Source organism: Mastomys coucha, unplaced genomic scaffold (assembly GCF_008632895.1).
Source record: "Mastomys coucha isolate ucsf_1 unplaced genomic scaffold, UCSF_Mcou_1 pScaffold15, whole genome shotgun sequence".
In the NCBI taxonomy this organism is placed as follows: domain Eukaryota; kingdom Metazoa; phylum Chordata; class Mammalia; order Rodentia; family Muridae; genus Mastomys; species Mastomys coucha.
In genome coordinates this window covers 44,574,268-44,591,346 of record NW_022196897.1, presented here as the reverse complement: position 1 = coordinate 44,591,346, position 17,079 = coordinate 44,574,268, and positions in this window count along the sequence as shown.

The window sequence follows — 17,079 nt, the reverse complement described above, 5'->3', positions numbered from 1 at the left end:
ACTTCTGAGCAAAACCTTGGGAGATACTATGTCACATGCTATTAAGAGCCATGGCATAGTCTTTCTGAATATGTATTTACAATTGTAGACTTGCAAGAGATGGGTGGGATGCTAAATCTTTATAAGGATGGCTACTGTAGAAAACTGTTTGAAGACTGTATGTTCGTGGTTATTTTTGTGTCTTTTCTGCCAAAGGTGCTAATTTTTTATTACTTGTGTCTGAACAGAAAGAAAGAAGGAAAGACTAGTTTCTGATTCTGTGACTGATGAGCTAGTTAACTAATGAGAAAAAAATTGAATGAAATTCAACTGAATTTTACTTGAATGAAAAATGAGCTAAATTGTTTGAAAAATGTGTAGTAGACATGGTATTGCAGAATATTGACCACACTGAAAACCCCAAGACCGTGTAATTTACTGGGAAAAACTGTTGTTACTTGTGGTGTGGGTCAGCCTTAGCACATACCTTTAATCCAAGAGTTTTCTTCTGGAATATTGCAAACTGGATTAAATACAGCCACTTCTATGTCAAGAGGCAGAGCAAGCAAGCGATTGACAGTAAGTGAACTAGCTGTAAGTGAAGATTAAGAAAAAGCCATAGAGAGTAAGAGACAGTCAAGAGGAAAGACAGAGAGATGCACAGGAAGTAGGAGGGAGAGACATTGAGTTTGAAGGAGGTCTGGGTTGAAGAAAGGGGCATTCCTCCTGGAATGCCAGCTGAGGAGGAAGGTTGTCTGGGTGCTTTCTATGGCTCTCTGAGCTAAGAGGTTTTTGTCCCAGCATCTGGCTCCTGAGTCTTTACTGGTTAAATCAAACAAGTGAGATATTGTCAAAATGCAACTAAGTAGAAATATATAGCTTGAAAGTACCTATGTATTTTTAATGCTGGACATGTTCAGATGACATTTACATACATGAGCCAAAAGTACAATGGATTCTTGGGAACTGAAAAATATTAATCTGCATATTATGAATGATGGCTAAAATTATGAGAATAAATATGATCATTCAAAGAAGTTGTGAAGCAATTACATCAAATTTAAGCTAAATAATCTGAACTTTTGAAAATCAATTTCATCATTCCTCTAGTCTCATTTGGCTAAATAAATTTTCAGCTTGAATTTATAAATCAACTTTCACTGAATTTTCATCTTTATATCTTTTTGTACTTTTTATTTGATTGTTTAAAATGGCTCCTCTGGATCAGTGTGGTACATGGGTTTTCACTTTCTACCTCTTAGATTTGAAATGTTTTATTTGCAAATCTGAAGGATACCTTACATTAGTTTGTGACCCTTTGAGATAATTGATCTTTCCTGTCTCATTTGCCATCATATGTACTATGTACTTAGTATTCACTTTTAAATTTCTTCTGTACCTAAAGAACTTATTAACAATTCAGTTTGCAGCCATTTAGGGACAATATGCCACAAAGATATTTCTGTCTCCCACGTCCATATGAAAATACTATCAGTGTTTGTTAATTAAGTTTTCTTGCTTGCTTTTGTTTCTGGGGTTTTTTGGTTTTTGGTTTTTGGTTTTTGGTTTGGTTTCATTTCATTTCATTTCGTTTGGTGTTCCTAGATGATTTTATTACAAGCAAGGTTGGCTTTGAACTGTTCTATTACCCAGGCTCTCTGCTAACTCTTGATCCTCCTGCCTCTGACTCCCAAGTGCATGGATTTGTGGCCAGGGCTACTCTACCCAACTGTACTAGTGTTTATTATTAAATGAAAATTTTAAGGATACTAATTCTCTCACCATCTTTGCTTTTCATGATTTCAAAATGTATTCTGAGTCTGACTACATTTTCAAACTATGCACACTGATCCATCACTTCTTGCCAGAACTACAATAGTCCTTTCCTACCATGCCTCCTATGGCTTCAGTATAGTTTTATTGTGTCTCTCTAAGGGGACATGGTTAAACAGTTGGCTTGTGGTATGGCAATATCAGGAAACCGTGTGAACGTTGTATTATGCAGATTAGAGAAATCACTAGTATTATAGATGCCCTACAATGGGTGTTGGAGATCCAAAATCATTCATTTTCTACCCATTAATACATCTCTCCAGCCTGAAGCTCCCTTCAACATTCATTTATTATTTATGTACTGGGCTGGAGAGATGGCTCAGCCGTTAAAGGCTAGGCTCACAACCAAAAATATTATTTATGTATTTATTTGTTACTATATGTTTATTTGTTTATGATATGTGTGTGGATGGAAACATGCCACAATGACCATGGTTCTCTTTCTTCTGTGGGTTCTGGAATCAAATGGAGGTTTGTATACTAGCTCCCCTACCAATGAGGCTATCTCACCAGCCTCAGAGATAAGAACAGGAGACAGAAACTGGTCAGGCAAGACTGGGACTCCAGAGTAGCATTTCTGAGAATGTCCTCATTGGAGGACAGCAGTGATAGAAGAGAGTTTTGATTCCTGTCTCTTTATTATCTCCTATGTATACTCCTTTGCATGCTGAGTACATGAAATCATGTGAAACAGAGAGGGGACACCTAAACCCTTCATGGTTGGCCCAACTGGACTGACCATCTCTTCCCCTTCCTCTGCCTCATCCTAACTTCTGGACCACCAGACTATCAGCTCAATGAAGTCCTATTTCCTGTGGTTCTTCACCCCCTCCCCAATAAATAGCAACTCTGTTCTCTTTCTCTCTCTCTCTCTCTCTCTCTCTCTCTCTCTCTCTCTCTCTCTCTCTCTCTCTCTCTCTCTCTCTCTCTCCTTCTCCTTCTTTTCTCTCTCTCCCCCTCCTTCCCTCCCTTCCTTCCCTTCCTTACTCTCTCCTTTTTAAGTTTCCACATGAGAATATACAGTAAATTTCTCTCTAAGATTCACCTTCTTTGGACCACAAATTTTATTCTGTGAATTCAAGAGACAAAAGAGCAAAGCTATTGGTTTGGGGTGACTTTGGTAGCTCCTAAATTTTCTATGACTTTAGTCCTCCAGGCCAACTTCACCAAAAGCCAAGAAAGACTCCATCATTTTCAAAGACATCCCAATATTCCTGTATCATCATCATTTTAGCAATAAACAAATACAAAGGTAACCATATCATTTTCTGTGGAAATGATCCAAGGACACTCTTGTTCTTCAGTATTAAATAATAAAAGCCGAGATTTGATTACAACTAAAAGAGCACAGCGAAGTTTAAACAAGTCTCATGGGCAACAGTGAAGATAAAAATAATAAGACTCACACTCAGCCCTGTTGGAAGAGGAAAATGCAAAACAGTTTATACATAAATGTAAAAACAAATAGCGAGTGGGGGCGGGGGGCAGTGATCTTCTTTTAAAGTACTGTCAGCTTAACCTGAGACTCGGATACATCCATACATTTGCAGCTAGCCAAGTAACCAAATGCCTACCAAAGTTGTTCATCTCCTGCATAGAGCCTGATCTGATATTGGGATTCATTTCCTTTACTAGCAGCTGAATTGATTGATTACTTAGTCATTGCTACATTGCCCAATGGAGCTTTGCATGCTGTCCACTTTAGTCATAAATGTAGGGAGTCACGGTACTTCTAGTGCTCTGCCTGGATTACAATCTATTTAAAGAGTGTAAGAATACCAAACTTTAGTTGTTACAAAATTGTGGAGGCCCTGAGTAGTGCCTCTTTGCTATGGAGCCGCCATCAGCACCATTGGTGCTTTGCACTTCTTTCTGAGTTTTTTCATCATAAATGAAAAGAACTTTAACAAAGATAAAATCAGATCACACTAGCAAGGACTTGATAAGGATAAATCAGGATAAGGATATGCCTCTGTAGTGTGGGCCAACATTTCTTTCTCTTTTTTTTATTGGATATTTTATTTATTTACATTTCAAATGTTATCTCCTTTCCTGATTTCCCCTCTGAAAACCCCCATCCTATCCTTCCTCTCCCTGATTCTATGAGGGTGCTCCTCCATCCATGCACTTATTCCCTTCTCACCACCCTGGCATTCCCCTACACTGAGACATCGAGCCTCCCTCAACAGGACCAAGGGCCTCTCCTCCCACTGATGCTAGATAAGGCCATTCTCTGCTACATATGCAGCTATAGCCACAGCTTCCTCCATGTGAACTCTTTGGTTGATGATTTAGTCCCTTGGGAGCTCTAGAGGTTGGGAAGGTAGTCTGGTTGGTTGATGTTGTTGTTCTTTCTATGGGGTTACAAACCCCTTTAGTTCCTTCAGTCTCTCTAATTCCTCCATTGATGTGCCCATGCTCAGTCCAATGGTTGTATTTGTCAGGATCTGGCAGAGCCTCTCAGGAGACAGCTATATTAGGCTCCTGTCAGCAAGCACTTCTTGGCATCAGCAATAATGTCTGGGTTTGGTGTCTGTATTTGGGATGGATGCAGTCTCTGGATGGCCCTTCCTTGAGTTTCTGCTCTACACTTTGTCCCCATATTTCCTTGAGACAGGAACAATTCTGGGTTAAAAATTTGGAAATGAGTGGGTAGCCCCATCCCCCAACCGTGGGGCCTTGCCTAACCTCTGGATATGGTCTCTACAGGTTCTCCCTTGCCTTTGTGGAATATTTCAGCTAATTTCCTCCTTGTTGGGTCCTGGGACTCTCTTTTCTGGCATCTGGGACTTTCTGGTGGCTACCCCCAGTTCCCCATGCCCCATTGCTTCTTACATTTCTTAATAGCGTCCAACTCTGACAGCTTTGCTGGGCTCTTCTTATTAAAGCAAAGATTGAGAAAGCAGAATACTGGCTTTCCCATCTTCTTTCCACATAACTATCCTAAGTTTAATGCTCTGAAATTAATAAACTTCACAAGTAAGGCTATTTATGACCTTTTTTTGTTTTATATTTAATTTCCAAGGAAATTTTAACTTCACAATATCCCTATAGGATTAGTTGTTCATTTTATTCCTACAATTTCAAATAATTTTGTTTCTCAAAAAAGTTCAGTAGTTCTGTCAGAGCATCATGGCCTCGTGTCTTTTCAACACCTTTACACATTAGGGTACTGGCAGGATGCTGGTAGATCTCATCCACACCCCAGCCAAACACACAGTGCACACACACACACACACACACACACACACACACATACACACAAACACAAACACACACACACAATAACACACACATACACGAACAAATACACACACATAACACACATATAAACACACAAACACATACACACACACACACACACACACACATTTTCCCAGGAACTATAGCAATCTTGGTTATCAAAAGGCTTAACTTACTCCCTGCACAGGAAAGGTCAGTTTAGGGAAATCTGTCCCTTCCCACATCAGAAGAGCCTTGGGAAATTAGAGTTTTCAGTGACCTTTAGGAGAACAGGAATCTTCAAGACAAAAGTCAAGACCTGAAAGCCAACTTGCCAAGTGTGCTCCCGGAAGTACTCGTGACCCATAGCCATCAGTTTTACAGCTGCCCACTCCACTTTAATATCCTCCCAGAGACTCCTGTTCTTGGATCAGAGTAGAACCAGGTACCAGCCAGACAGAAAAAATCATGCACAGGGATTAAAAAGTACCTGTTCATAGCCTGAAAGTTTGTAAAGAAAGTACTGAACACAGACTTCCCATCACATCAAAAGGAAAATTTATGCATCGCCTTTGAGTTCAACTTCTCCATTAAAGCTTTTTCCCTATAATCTAGGGAGTTCTTATCTTGGTGACTTATGGTGTTATGGAGGGGCTCATGCATGGAAAATGTCAATAGAAATAGTAACTCTGGAAGGGAAGGGCCTCCTAATTAGTCCCCATTTAGATTTTATGATGGCTTTGAGATCTGCTCATCCTGACAGTGCGCACTGTGGTTACATATTGTTCTAGCCTGAGGGAACCATAGGAAAATCCAGATTTATTGTACCTATCATACCAGCATATTTCATTTGCCATTATGAGCAGCCATCTCGCAATGATGCAGGAGTATTTATTACAGATTAAATTGTAGGACCTGGATGGTTTAGTGAGGTTCTTGAGGTATCATTTATGTCATTAACTGGCTCATTATCAGATCTGCGAATCTCCATTCTTTTCTGAGCTTTACATTTGAGCATGGAAGCGTCCAAACTGGAGCAGATTCTGGGCTGTATTTTGTCGTGGCAGGCATGAAGTTTGAACACAGACAAAGCAAATCGCTTCCATCAGCCCCCTGTGCTGTTGTTTCACCTGATTGCCTGGAAGGTCCTGGCAAATCTCTCTTTAGTACGCTTTGCTGGGGGTCAAGGCAGCAGGGTTCAGTCTGGCAGGTAGCTCCATTCAGTTCAGATGCTCCTGTAGCTGGGGTGAAGAGGGCGGGAGAAAAGCTGGAGCCACGGATCCGAGGATTTACTTTCAGAGGTGACTAACGCTAATTAGGTTAGGAGTGCCTGACTGCCTCCTAAAGATGCAGCCTCCAGTTTTTCCTCTGTGATAAATAACCCCACGTTTGTAAAACCAGGAATGGGGACAGAGGGATGTGTGGAATGTAATTGTGATTATTTAAGAAGTTAGTTGTTCTTCCGGGCTGATTATCTGCAGCGAGGGTTCAGCTCCTGCCCCTGGGACTGCGTTTTCAACCCACCCGGATAGCGGGGCGAAGAGAAGTCACCGATGACCGATCAGGATAGACATTTTTTAAAGACAGAAGAATACTCTTGTTGAAGACAGGCTGGGAGAACATTTTCAAGAAAGACTCAAGAGCTCAGTGTTTACCCCTCGCCTCTCTGCTTAGGTGCCTGTCTTCTATTTGCATTGAGTGTTTGATTCCAAGTGGGGGCTTTTGTTGTTGGTATTTGCCCTATTTACTCTCATATATTGCTTTTTCATGAATCCCTGGGAATGGCATTTAAGTTGCTGTGTTCCTTGCTATTAAAATACTCTCTGATGCAGGCACAAAGGTACCTATAGAAACGCTGGACTCAAATTCACAGGTTATCTGGGCAAGAAATGCCTGGAGATTTAATTGTTCAACATAATTAATTCAAGGCATAGACAATAGTTGCTGGAAAGGGCTCCTTTTCACAAAGGGAAATCGCAGGTAGAAGCTATTATGCCTTATTTAACCAGTATTTAATATGATATTATACATGTAGATCTGAGACAACAGAATTCTGGGTCATTAATAATTGCATAGATGAGCCTTTACAAAATAATTTCCTGTTTCCATTTATAGTGCTAAATGAAATAATTTTCGTATTAACTACTAACAGCAGAAAAATGTGCAAACCACCTCACATACACAACTATCCTTTTAGGTCCAAAGCCAATCAAAAGGAAATGAACTAAAATAAGTGGTATGGACTGGGCAGGCATTTTTGTTCCCCCCTTGAATTGGCAGTGGTGTTGGACTAGGGAGCCCGGTCTCCTAGACTGATGCTCAGCAGTCTCTCCTTCCAGTCAGCTGTTATCAAAGGGGGGATGTGGCTGCTTCTCATTTTTTTACTTGTTGCTTGTATGTTAGAGTTAATGAAGCAACATAGAAAGGTCAGAAGGAAACATTTTTACTTTTTTCCTGCTAAGCAGAATAATTGAGAGCCTTGATAGCAATGTTGTTGCCTCTGTGTTGTTATAGCAGGAAGACGCTGCCCGGCTCTCAAGAGCCTGACACTTTTACTAAAGGAGACTTGGTAACAAGGCTTCTGTAATTTCTCATTTGCCCTTTGTGATGCTCATTGTCTCTCCCACATATCATTTTGGACCACATTGAGATTTTTTTTTCTTTTTAGCTTGACTCTGGGAGTTGTTGTTTAATTTGCCTTACTTTTATCAAAGTTGAAATGATTCTAAATTTCTCCTAACTTGTATCTAATAGGAATTGTAAAATGATATAACTTTGTCAAAAAAGAAAAAAAATCAAGGGAACATATTAAAACCTTCATTCCTTATAGTTCCCTCCCCTAGCTAAACCTTTAAATTAAGAAATGTCATTTGTAAGGAAAATTTAAGTAGCATATATGCAAAATTTCTGTTCCCTATTTATGTTTGTTTTTGGTTCTGTTAACAATTTATTTATTCTCAAGTCAATCTTTTAATAACTGTGGAGTACTAAAATAAAGCATTAAGTAGAGAACTACCCTTAAAATACTGTGGCCATTTCAGATTTATGAATCTTTTTTTTTCACCAAACATTTTTATAAGAAAACAAATTTAAATACTGCCCATTTTCACACAAGTGCTATCCTTAAAGGGACCATCCATAAGCACAAGGCTTGAAGCAGCACTGTTTCACGGTCCCTTGAGAAGTGCCTTAAGCAGATAATTACGTACATGTGTGTATATGTGTATGTATTTGTGCTCCACAATACCTGAGTGGTTAGCCAATTAAGCAGAACTTAGCACTAAATGAGTCATCTCTTGTATTTGCTGTATACTGCGGGCACTCTTGAATAAATAAGATCTGGGCTGCTATAAATAGGCTCCTTGAAAGAGGAGTCTTCTCTGCGCTTTCTTTGTAATGCTCCTCTCGCGGTCTCTGCTTGGGTTTTGCTTTCTACTCTTAATATTGAGCCTGCTCATTAATCTCCGTCCTTTTCTGAGGTTAGTCTAGGCTGTTCTTGTAGCTGTAGCACTCATTGGGTTGCCGTAGGAACAGGAGAGCCGAGTAAATATGCTTATGGAAAAGAAATGACTACTAATTAAATGTGAATAGCATTTATAAATTGCCTAGTTCTCACAAAATGCAGAACATAATGTGCTTTGATGTACTTCATTAGTACACGGCACCTATATTTTAAAAATATCTGCTAGTTGAGAAAACCAAATTTTAATGCAAAAGTGATCTTTCGGTGCTTTCGTTTTCCTGCTGACTATAAATCCTGTAATTTAATGCAGATATCCTTTTACTGCATTTACGTGGCAGAAAAAGACATTTGGTTGGCCTATGAAACTGCTGGAAACCTTCACTATTCTCTAACCAATGTGTAATTCCCCTTCTTTTATTATTCAGAGTACTGTGTTTCTATTATATTTTAGACAATAAGGAACGGTTTGCACGTCCAGTCCAAACCCAGGTAGGCAGTATTTTCATATCACACGGTACTGTGGTTTTTGCCTGCCTTGCCTATAAAATCAGGACTTTCGTGTGAACTACAGAGCCAGCTTTCTTTTCGGTCACTGGGCAGCCTTACTTGTGCTTTGTAGGGACAAAAAGCCCCTCTCACCCTTTCAGAGATGTGAAGGCCCCCAACTTCAATTATCACTCTGGTGGTCACAGCAGGGAACTCATAAGGTCCACGGGTGATTCTGTACTTGAGGGGTGGAGTTGCCACGTCGTTTCCTTGGGGGAGCTGGACATTTGGAATTCACTTATTTCCAAACAGCCGGTGGTGGTCTCCACTTTATCAGGCGTAAGGTTTTTCTATCTCAATTCTGTCTGTAACCCAGGATAGGCCAGGTCATAGCTTTGCAAACTCCTAAATTTCACTGGAGTGCTACTGCACTTTGATGATTTCTTTCCAAAGATCTTTATTCTAGAAAGGACCCAAATCACTGGCTATCAAAACAGCAAAGAAAAACAAATATCTAAGGTTGTTTTTACTTTTATTTTTCTTAATGCTATGAATAATCCATTTTACATTTCTCTTTGTTTCTCTAAGAGATATGCGTATATGCATGTAACAAAGCTTGACTTCCAGTCCCTCTTTTTGGAAATCTTAACAAATGATTCTCTATTCGGATGAGAGTCTCAGGGTCACAGACTGACTGTGTGAGTCGCTTCCGGCGCTCAGGTGGTCTGGGCATGCGCAGTTGGCCGAGACAGCTGTAGTTTGGCCTCTTTTTCTTTGGGTGTGATTAACAAGACTTTTTCTTTTGGTTGATTTTCAGCAAATCATTTGTTGCCAAGCTATGTACCAAGTAGAGGGTAGTAAAGAGGTGGTTGTTTTTATTGTCTGAAGTTGCTAAGTTCTGACTTATTATTTCTGTTCTATAAAACAGACAAGTGAGTCAGATGGTGCTTAGCATTTATACATATTAGATTCGTGCTATTTCTAATGAATGTGATTATTCTATAGTATTTTGCGTGGATTTAATTTAAAATAGCAGGGATTTAATAATGTCTGATGAATAAAATTAAATCACGGGCATTTTGTAGGCTTTCAATAAACACATATAGAATTTAATTGAATAATAAACTTTAAAATTATTAATCTTTAAGTAAAACTTGATTCTCAACTTTCTGAATTACATTTAGTCTTATAAGTGCTATAAGAAAAAGCTTTCTAAATTAACTTACCTTATTATGATTTTAATGAATTAGAAAGACTTTATAAAAAGCAATTCTGCCCACTCATCAGTAAATTATGTTTAAAAAAAAAAACTCAAAAGAAAAGAACATACATATATGGTCCAGTTAGACTCACAATATTAATTTCTACTCATATATTTAGATAATATTTTATTCTAGCTCTACTGTCAAAATATTTGCAATTCTAACTGAAATATATAGTGAACTATTCAATAGGTAATGCTAGATATTATTTTTTATATTTAACAATGGGTAAAGCATTAGTTAAGTGTAGAAAGTGTAGTTAATGTGTGAGCATTAGTTAACTGTAGGAAGCAACAAAAAATGCATTATATGTATGACCTCTTTAATTTTTATGAAACCCCACTAGAGAGTGTAAATGACACCCATTTTCAGATGGAGAAGATGAACTTGGAGAAATAAGCTACTTTCTCTGAAGCTTTGGGTAACAAAGCCAAGATTCAGATCTTAACCAAATTCCTACGCTTCAATGCACCTTTACAACACTTACTGTTTTTAATCTCAATTTATTTTTCTTGTGTGATATTTTTACTGCAACAATCTAGTCTTCAATATCATCTACAGCTAATATCTACTTTATTCTTCTCTGCCTATTTTCTGTGATTAGTGTCCATGGTCTACTTTTCCTTTAATGATGTGAACCTAGACCTTGGAAAACTGGTACCCTTAAAAATCCTCACAAGGTATGCTGCAATTGCTTAGCCTCATCCTGCATTGCATTCCCATTTTTGTCCTTGAGCAAACCAGAAGCACAGTGTTAGTGTACCAATAGAATTCACATCTTTTAAAGATGCTAAAAAATACCATACTCTATAGTAAGTATTTCAAGAGATTAAAAATATTCATGTAAAGGTTGTGTTTATCCTAAAAGATGTATTTTTATATTAAAAATAAGATAAAACATTTATCCTTTAACCCACATGAGGATTAAATTATTGATTTAGATTAAGAACAAACATCAACAAACATCTATAACTTTATGGCTCCTGAAGTTCCATTTCTCACTTAGAAAATCAAGTTAATCTCTTAGGAATGCCTTATGCAGGGTTCCTCCACACCACAGGCACAGAAGTCAAAGTTTGAGATACTTTGGGAGTTGTAGTGACTCTTATCTCTAAGTGCCACAAAGTGCTATAAGTAGATTGTACAGTTGCTCTCCTTCATTGCCTGGTTGTCCCAGACACTCATCATAAGAATAACATTTCAAGATTGGCTTGTAGCCAACTCAAGACTCTAAACAGGAGTAATTTTAGAGTGCATTTATGTTCTGAAATGTTTGGAGATATTTTTACAAAGCTTTATAACTTGCATTTTTAAGTTTTCCCTAGTTAAATGAAACCAGTAAGTATTTGTATCAGGCAACTAGGCTGCATCAACTGAATACCTGGTCTCAATAAACAAACAAGTGAACAGAGGTCTGCCATGAGGAAACAAGAATTAACCTCATGGTACCCCAGTCATATGACAGACAATAGGTAAGGTACACTGTCTCTTTACATTAATTTGCTCCGTCTTAAAGATAAATGTGTGACTCTCTTCTGATTATCATACGATGTTCTACAAGGATTGTGTCACAGACACAGCAGACATGAAAGAGGGGAGAACTCTAAGCAATGTGTACTTAGGTACTTCTCCTGAGTTGTATCTTATCATTCGTTCTCTCAGGGCGCTCATTTTATACAAGAGCCTTGGGCACCTGAATACTGTTGGGCATCCTGTTAGGTGACTCTGTTTTGTCTTCGGAATATAACTGGCCCTGTTCTAAGATTAACTGGTGGCTGGATGCATAACAGATTCTGTACTGAACTAATTCCAGAAAGGGCTCCTCATGTAGCACCTGCCTCAGCGGAGGATCTTCTCAGTGTAGGAGACTTCTGAACAGACACTCAAAGTGACAAACTTGAAGCAAACTCCTTCCTTTTCAAAGAGAAACTTCATTAAATGTGTGTATATCTATACTGGTTTGTGCCAGACAAATAACTTGAATTTATAGTTCTTAAATTTATTTTTATTTTTATAATGAGTGTGTGTGTGTGTGTGTGCTTGCATTTGTGCCTCAGCCACAGTGTATGTGTGTCCCAGTCGAAAGACCACCTGTGGAGGTTGTTTTGTGCCTTCTACCTTGGCTTCCAGGGCTCAAACTCCTGTCACTCGGCTTTCAAGTGCCTATACCCACCTAGCCATCTTGCCAGGCGTCTAAATTTTAAAAAGAAAAAAAAATTGTTTTCTTTCGTGCAAAGCTTCCTTTGAGAACATCGGGATTGAGCTCACTGTACAGCTGGAAGGTTACTCTCTTCGATGCTGCTGTGCAGACCTCCAAAGAGCACTGTCATCCTCTTCAAGGAGTTCACCAGAAAACAAGATGCAGCTGGTAGTAGAACTGTGACTACACTTCAGTTATAGGGACCTGTTCAGGATGGAACAGAAAGGCGCCTCTGCTTGACTCGTGGAATAGGAAACCTGGGTACTAATACCATGTGTAGTTGATAGAAGAGAGAGGTTATGGTAAAAAGCACAAGGGAGAAGAGGTAAGGACTTATGAAATGCCTTGGGTCTAAGGATTAAATTTCAGAGAAGCAACAACATATGGGAGGCCATTGGGGAGGAACTGTAGACATTGAAGCTTGGATTACTAGAAGTAGATTTTATAGAAACATCTTTATTAGAGTTTAGACTTTCCCCCTTTCTAGCAAGGAGTCCTCACAAATGATTCTAACCAGAGAAAAGCATGACTGTACCTTTGTTTCCAAATGATAATAGAATTCAAAGCACAGAGACTGAAAATAAAATAGCATAAAAAATAAATAAAATAAAATAAAATAGCATATTAAACACAAGGAAGCTATGCCTTTAGAGTAAAGTCAGTTAGAAAATTCCAAAATTTTTTCAATCAATGTTCAGTACTCTGCATCACTTTCATCAAAGTTTGAAGCTGTTGCTAATCAAGTGGCATTGGAAAGAAGCTCATGGTAGAGCTGGATGCTGGTATAACTATGTGTAGTGTGATAGCATACTCTATATAAACAAGAGCTAAGAAGACACTTTTATAGTGAATGATTTTCCTTATCCTTCGGTTTCATTGGAAAGATTTTTTTTTTCACTCATTAGACTATAATGGTCCATAGTAGAACCATCAGCAGGTGACAAGGATATGCAATGTTCAGTTTTATGACTTTAAGTTTAAAACATTATTGTTGAAGTTTAAGATACTTTATAGGCTTTTTATTTTTCCAGATGGTTGAAACTTATAGACATGAACCAGCCCCAGTGAATTTTCTCAAATTCACTCTTCCTTTAGTTAGCCTGGGATTAGACTCTCTCTGTCAAGCTCCCATGCACTGCTGACCCTGACCATTCCCAGCTTGAGAAGCAAATGTCTAATGATCCTTTGAGAATTCAAGGAATTTTCTGGTTTTTCACATTTAAAAAATTCTCCTTATTTACTTGGTTGACAAATGATAGAATTTTAGAATCGATGGGATGGGGAAATTATAGATTTCACAATTGCCATTTCCATACCTGTATGAGAAACATAGATCTTGGGTAAAGTTCCATGAATTATTAATCTAGTGGTTCAGAGCTCAGGACATTAACTGAAACACTTGTTGCTTGTAGATTAGTGTGTCTTAAAGTACCAATTCCTGTAGTACCCTCTTTCTTCTTCCTGCCACAAATTTTCACATGTCACCCCCTCCTTTTGTATAGTCCAGTAGGCAAGTTCATGCAGGTCTGAAAGCAGAGCCACTGACCCACACCTTTTGCCAGCAGAGAACTCCTATACTTTGAGTCAGGGTTGGAGAGAAGTGAAACTCTATTCTCAGCTCACCAGACACCACCTGAGAAGTAGATAGAGATGCAAAATATTTGGACTTGCTCCACATGAACTTAGTGTTTACATTTAAAAAGGCTCAGTCAGTATCAGACCTTTGTCCAACCTAGTTTGCCTTCTATTTTTATGAGAAACACTGTCACCAAATATTACTTAGGGAGGAAAGGGTTCATTTGGCTTAAAGATCATGGTCCATGACTGAGGGAAGTCAAGAGAGAAACCTAGAGGAGGGAACTGAAACAGAGACTGTTGAGGAGTACTGCTGACTGCCTTGTTCTCCATGACTCCTTCATCTTAACCTTCTATAGAATCCAGGATCAACATCAAGAGTTGCACTACCCACAGCTGGCTGGACCTTCCTAAATTAGTCAATAATCAAGAAAACATAGGCATATGCCTTTAATCTCAGCACTTGGTAAATAGAGAGAAGTGAATCTCTATAAGTCTTATGATAGCCCTGTCTACATATCTGAGTTCCAGACCAGCCTGGTCTAGACAGTGAGACCTCATCTCAGAAAAGAAAGAGCAAGTTCACATGGGACCTTACAACCACCTGTAACTCCAGTTCCAGGAGATCTGATGCCCTTTACTGGCCTCTGAGAGCACTAGGCACTCACATGGTACACAGACACGCACATGCAGACAAAACTTATATACATAAAAGTAAAACTAAGGAAAGAAAAGACGATGCCTCCACAGACTTGCCTAAAGTTAAAGCCAATGGAGATCTTTTCTCAATTAAGGTTCCCTTTTCCATAACCATGGTTTGTATCAAGATAAAATAAATAAATAAATAAATAAATAAATAAATAAATAAATAAATAAATAAATAAAATTCTAACCAGAATACTTTCTGAGACCCATATTTGAATCACAAGCTTCTGGAGAAAAATCTCACAAAATATTTAAATTCAACTATGATAGATTAAACTTACAGCAACTGTAAATAGACTGTATCTAGACTTGTCATCTATTGAGGATTCTATTCACTGAATATAATTATAGTCTAACTAGGCCACATTCTCACACATGTGTCTCAGGAGCTATTATGAACACAACACAACCTTCCCCACAATGGATACTGGTTTAGGTAGTGTCCCTGTCCTCTGAGCCTTTTTAGTAGGGACCCTCCTTATAAGTCCAGAGAAAGCATGTGTTCCCTGCACTAACAAAGTACCTGAAATCTAATAGTCCACCAAGAAGAATCTCTATTAAGTGAATACCACATTCTGAAGTGTGTATAGTGTTTTGTGTAATACACTTAAATGTGTAAGGTCTCTACTTTTGTTCATTGGTTTTAGAAACTTCTGGAAAGAATTGAAAGTTTTTGTCAAAGAATTCTTTATACTACCAGTCATTAAGTTGCTTCTAGTCACCATGGCATTATGGATAAAAATGCAGAAAATTAAATTAAATGGACTAGAAACCACCATAAAAGTTGAGGCTTTGCATCATAAGAATTAATAGTAGAAGATGATGAACCTTCATCGTTCCATCCACTAAGGAGGACTAAGGAAGCTGTAGGTGAAACTCATTCCATGTTATCACAGCTGGTCATCTTGACCCTTGGCTCCCTTACTGACTACTATGTCAATGTCTCAATAGGCTCTGTTGACTCTTTTTCTTATGTTCCGTTCAATCTACTAGTTCTAGAGACTCTTGGATACAGTCTTCACGGTCTTCACTCATTTCAAGGATGTGATTCATTTTTATTTTGGTCACAATTTTGTACTCTGTACTTCCAAATATGTGTTCCCAGCTCATACCTCTTTAAGTGGATGCTAAGTTCATAGCTCCAACATCTCAGGATATCTCAGCTCAGATATTCTTAGTCCGTGTTCACCTACCTCTTTAACTTTTCTTTTGCAGTCCCTTTTCTTATAGGAACTCTGTTCCTAGATTTCTCAGGGTGACTTTGTTCTCTGAGTTTCTCAGGGTCTACTCCTTAGAGTCATCCTTAGTATCTTTCTTTTTATTATGCCCTGTAATCTTCTTTTTATCCAGGGACTATGTTTTAACACATTACTTTGTTTCCTCTTGGTTATACCACTGGATAATTTCATGTATTATACAACTGTCCCAAAGTCTTATGCCTCTGTCCTCTCAGAGTGCTGTGCTTAGGTACCTGAGCCAAATGTATTCACAAGTAAGATATATCTTCACCAAACTTTATGTCTATTTCATGTACCCTAAACAGCATCCTGAAAGCTGACCCTAGTTCTCTGCTCTTGTCTTCTTATAATATTGCTCATCTCACCAAAGATTTTAACTGGACACACTAAAAAATTACCAGCAGAGTAAACCAAAACCACCAAAGTGCATTTTACACTGGCTTCAAACACCTTTCCTGATCCATTCTGCACTCAGATCATCTGTATAGTAATTTCCCTTCTTCTCACTGCACTGTTGGTACTTAAAGATGTTAGCTACCCAGGGCTGGGAATTCTCTGCCTTCTCCATAAATCTGTTGCTCCCTCACCTCCATTAAATGTTTGTTATATGCCCCAATCCTAATGGAACCTTCTCTGATCATCCTATTTAAATTTGCAGATTTCCTACTAGGGTACTCCCTAGCCTAATTTTCTCTCTTAAGTTTATACACAGCAATAATTACTACCATGCTTTGTACATACGCATTTACTTGTGTCCTGTCCCTTCCTTCTGGAATCAAGGCTTCTTAACAGGGAGGTATGCCTGCTTTTCTCACCTCTATGTCTGTCTACCTTGTGCCATATAAATCATAAATATTTTCAATGAATGACTGACTGTATGAATGAATAAAGCCATATGCCGTAAGAAAATATAGAAACATATATGTGAGTATCCTCTCTCAACCTGTTCTTTTATTTATACTCCACATCACAGATTCCACAAAGAGATACTAAAATGAGAGCAATAATTAACATGCCTGAACTTTGCAGCAGACATTATGGCTTTGAATTTTCTACGCCCTGCTCAGCTCCTGGAAAAGAAAAATCTGCTGTATTACATTTGATGCTAGTTTCTTC